Source organism: Frankliniella occidentalis, unplaced genomic scaffold, assembly GCF_000697945.3.
Source record: "Frankliniella occidentalis isolate FOCC.00 unplaced genomic scaffold, Focc_3.1 Scaffold130, whole genome shotgun sequence".
NCBI classification, from domain to species: Eukaryota; Metazoa; Arthropoda; class Insecta; order Thysanoptera; family Thripidae; genus Frankliniella; species Frankliniella occidentalis.
Window position 1 is genome coordinate 288,000 of NW_026267257.1, and position 5,130 is coordinate 293,129.

At 42.9% G+C, this 5,130-nt stretch overlaps 1 protein-coding gene across 1 annotated transcript in view; it reads right to left on the minus strand.

The window, feature by feature from the left end:
* LOC127750071 (uncharacterized) overlaps window positions 1-5,130 on the minus strand; it is a 14,938-nt gene that overhangs the window by 4,077 nt on the left and 5,731 nt on the right. The window lies entirely within an intron of this gene.

The following is a 5,130-nucleotide window of genomic DNA, read 5'->3' on the forward strand; positions in this document are numbered from 1 at the left end:
AATCCCCCTTTCGATGAAAAGGAAGGTTTTGATGTGCTGCTTCTTTTGTGGCTAAGTGGATCCTTGCATCTGCAACCCCGGATTAGTAATGCTTTAATTAGTACCTTCTGACTTGTGAACTCCGTATCCCCTTTTGTAGGTCTGACCTTTGTTCAATAACTTTTAGTTACAGGTAACGCGTTGTAATGACTTAATGAGAAAATATGTAGTAAGGGGTTAATTTAGAACTGTACATTATGAGGTTGGGCATCTGTGGAGGAGTGTCGGGGCGAAAAACAAGTTATTTATTGCAATGTTCTAGTCATACTAAAACGCATAAAATGGGGATGACTGGATGTAAAATATGAGTACGACACACTAGTGGAGCAAACAAAAGACTAATTAAAAGGTGCGGGAGGCAATATTTGAGTTTTATCATTGATTGAACGTGACCACAATATGGTCTTTTAACGTTGTACTAAAAGTACGTGATTTGAACTATCGCCACTTTACACGTATCTTATTTGAAGGTAAATAAGACCATTGCGACCCAAAAACCTAGCAAATTTGACAAAAAAAATAAAAATTTTAGGAACTCCCAAATGGCCCGTATTCTGAGAATCACCCAAATACGCTTAGACTAAGTAACGATGCGATCACAAAGCGTCTAAGTTTTGAGTGGGCCTACGCGGAACCAGGCTGTCTTTGGTGGACACAGTTTTCCGTGCTCTTGTATCGCATTCTCCCTGCACTCGTGCAGCACTAGCCTACGTGCTCGCTCTGCCCTCGCTTTATTTTGAAAGGGGTACCGTTAATTTGGGAACGCTGCCTGCGCACAGTAGGCTGGCGGGGCTTGGAAGCGACCAATGAATCACAGAAGAACTAAGAGACCAGAAGGAGGCCCAATGTGTGAAACTGGAAGTTTTTGAGTATGTTGATTTCATTTCCGATGTCCTTCCCGGACCCTTTGGAACATTACCTGATTCACTGGTTGGCTAAGCGGTGAGCGAAGCCTATTACAGCACTGATGATCAAAAAGTTTCGCGTCTACGTCTGTCTGTCTATGTGTGTGTCTGTTTATTCGTCATCACGATAACTCGAGAATTGAGGTAGCTACCTGGGATTTTCAGGGTCGTTTGGTGTCGTAAAAAAGTAAAAAAACAAATCGAGTTCGAAGAAGAGCATTCTAAATCGAAAATTGGATTAAAAAAAATCAAAAACCACAAGTCCCAAAAAAGTATTGTTTCTTGTTTCTATACGTTAATTCATCAAAGCCAAGCGCTTTAGGCGAAAATGTCATCCGTTTGGCTCTATCTTTCACCGTGTAGGCGCCACGAAAATGACCTCAAAACATTTTTATGTTTTTTCTCAGATATTTGATGGTCTCCGGTGGGGTAACTCGTCAAAACAAAACCCCGAGGAACAAAATTTGTGACTTTTGGGGCCGAAGGCCTATTTACGACTGTGCCTTTCCTCTGATTCTGCTGCCAGCGCCGCAGGCCTAGCCTAGGTGATGTGATGTATGCCAGGTGCGGAGCAGAGTAGGTAATAGTGTTTCGTAAGATATCGCGAAGCCTGTTTCGCGAGACGTAGTCTGGCCTGGCGTACACTCACCTAGTTGTATACTTAAGTGACTCCTCGGCCTTTTCCGTTTTCTGGCACCAAACCGTAACAAATAGGGTGTTCAAGGCTATCTAAAACGGAAGTGAAAAAGAACAAACTCACTGATTTCTGTTTCCGTCTACTTAGTATGAGAAATTACCATTGCAGTTTGGTTCGATTCTAACCTCTTAAATATGGAGGAGGCTCGAAACTGATCTGACAATTTCCCATATCTCAAAGGCTGTCGTGGCACGTGATCAGCTCGACCAATCAGAGCCATTACGGAAACAGAAAAGTCAGGTTGTTCTTTTCCTACTTCCGTTTTAGGTAGCCTGGAATACCCTATTCTTCCCAGAACCGTTTTTGGCTGATCGATTAGCGAAGCCCAGTGATCAAAAAGTTTCGCGTGTGTATCGTATCATAAAAAGCAAGAACTGTATAGCCCTCTAGCTCAAAAATTGACGTTTCATAAAAATAAAAAATTAACAGCCCCAAATTTGTTTTTTGTAAAAAATGTGTTTTTAGCCCACCCTTCTCCTATGAAAAAGCTATCCAGCGGGCTCATGCAAACGACCTCGTGTCTGTCTGTGTGTCTGTCTGTTCCACTAGAAGGATATGTGCTGGAGACTTGAAATTTTCAGGGTATATTTAGGTTCACGTCTAGAAAACGAAACGTCTACGGAAAATCCTGGCAACCAAAGGGGCTGAAAGGGGGCATGAAAGAAAGAGGGGGAGGCCAAAAAAGTCCAAAACAATATATTTTTCAGAATCTCCTAAGGGATAACTCGGAACTCGTAAAAGTAGAACCCTTTGCTCTGAAATTTTGTCCGTTTCGCCTATACAGGGTGGGTGATCGGCGCCGTGGTTTTTTTCTGCTTATGCTGTACCGGATTCACGCGTGCGGGCGGGCTTGCCTATCGTCGCTCGCCATGGCGCCTTACGGCCCCGTGCGAGTATGCAACCCGTCCGCACGCATGAATGCGGTACAGTATAAGCAGAACAAAACCACGGCGCGGATCACCCACCCTGTATCTTCCACCGTTTGGGCGCTTGAGATGCTTTTTCGACAAATATACGCCAAAAATGACCACGTTGTTCAGAAAGGCGTACAATAAGGCCTCAAATCGAAAAATGACAGAGGAAGTCATCCGAAACAGCACATTCTGAATCAGAATCAGTCCTTGGAATGTCGTGTCTTCAATCGTTTCAGAGCCGGAGGTCGATATACTTAAAACAATGGCAAAAAGTCCAGTTTTAGAACTGTTTGAAAAACAATTCAAGCTGAAAACTGCGATTGTTATTTTGTATTTTCCTCATCAAAGCAGAAGGGTTGGGTGTAGTATCGGTGTCGCACCGTTACAGTCTTTTCGGTAATAGTATAGAACAGTGATTCAGAGCCGACGACTCACTCTTCTGTACCATTGACCATTGGAAAGGGCTTATTGAGTATAATCGGGATCTTTTTCAATTTATTGGCGCTCGAGTCTGGTTTTCCGGAAAAATAAATGAAAATACGTCGCCGCTAACCTTCAGAGGTACTTTGAAGACGACGCAGAATAACATACGTTTACGGCTAGTCCTGAAATTGATCGGGCCGGCGGGGATTTTTAAATATCACTCCTGCATCAAATCCACGACCGACTTTGAACATCAGCCTTTCTTCCTCTAACGTTGCTTAAATTAAAGTTTTCACACTTCTTTCAAATTGCCTTCTGCGCGCCATGCTGATTGCCTACAGTCAGGGAGAATGTAGGCTTCGCGGATCCACTGATGGGGTCGAGGGTCACCAATTGATGTTTAGACTAACTTTTGATGCCACCTGAAGTAGCCCCAGAAGTAGCTGAGCTCCTCCAATGAGCATGTTGCGAGTTGCCTAGCTTTCGCTGAATTGAGGCGTTTCCCGGATCTTTGAGGACATATGAGAGGCCAAAAATGTAGTCCGAACAAGATATTGTTTTTATATAAAAAAAGTCTTATAGCTGCTTTACGCAACCAGAGCCAACACCAACATCGAGAAATATTGCTTACGCTTTCCCTTATGATGAGCAAAGAGCTGTACAACGTTTCCCCAGAAAAAAAAACGCTATTTAAGTCTTTCCCCCGTCATTAGTGGTTTGGCTAGGCTGGGGGTAATAACTTTCGCAGCCTGATTTGGGCCCTGGGGTGCCTTATGATGACTTTTCATCATATTGGCACCCTCTGAACACACAACAAATGATTTGAAGTTCATTTTTGCAAAGCCCTAAACTTTAGTCTTCTAAGGATAATTTCAGCGTATTAAACGGGCAGAGCGATGGGTCCTAAGAACGTTGTCCGATCTCGCAGTGACGCTTCAACAATGTTTGATCTCGCAGTGACGCTTCAACAAAGTTTGATCTCGCAGTGACGCTTCAACAAAGTCCGATCACCTTTTGACGTTCTCTGCGGCGCCGTCTTCTTTCCATTGCGAGTTGAATATTATTGGCAGTAGAGAAAAAGTAAAAATTGCGATGTGTTCTTAAAAGAATAAGGACGACATTGATGTTTTTACCTTTTCTCTACTGCCAATATTATTCAACTCGCAATTAAAAGAAGATGGCGCTGCAGAGAACGTCAAAAGGAGATCGGACTTTGTTCACCGTTAAAAATTTCTTGGGATTTCCCGAAGATTCACTTTCCAGCACTATTAGAAATTCCCAGAGGACTCCGTTCTTAGTTTTTGTGTACTTAAACAGATGTTGAAGGTGAAAGTTTTCATTTGTTTATATGTTTCAAAGCTAAACTTGACACGTGAAATCTACAGAGTTCTTTGGGAAATCCCAAAGGACTTTGGCAACACTTTTCACGAGTGTTCCTCCGTGAAATCCCAGGATTTTTTCTAACAGTGTTGAAGCGTCACTGCGAGATCAAACAACGTTGAAGCGTCCCTGCGAGATCAAACAATGTTGAAGCGTCACTGCGAGATCGGACAACGTTCTTAGGACCCATCGAGAGGATGCTGACCGATTTGAAAATTTCCAACGCCATATTTTTTCGCATGTGTCAGGGACAATTTTCCGCACCCAAGCGTTTTCGTGACGGACAAAAGTGTTCTTTCGGCTTAACCTACTAAGGGGTGCCTCGTAAAGGTTTGCAATTTTTCCCTAACTCTTCTTAGTTATTTGCTAAGCGATTATCAAAGCCTATTGCTCCAGTGTTAAAAATGTTTTGCGTCTGTCTGTGTGCTTGTCCTCACGATAACTCTAAAACGGTTTGAGGTGGGTACGTGAAATTTTTATTGTAAAACAAAGGCACCATACATACATACCTTGCCTGGGGCACAAAAGTCAAGGGCGCAGTTAAGTGCCTTTCACGGGGCACTAAAGTTTCGTGCCTTTCCAGAGACATTAAACCTGAATGGAACTCATACGAAGTTATTAGCCAGCCAAAGGTGTGAAAGGTCCTATTCAGTACTTAAACATAAGTGCCTGTGGAAAGGCAGCTAACTTTGTAAGTGCCTTTTAAAGGTAGGGATTCGCAACTTTGATTTTGTATCATAAAAAGCAATAACTTATTGTTTTGATTGCCCCC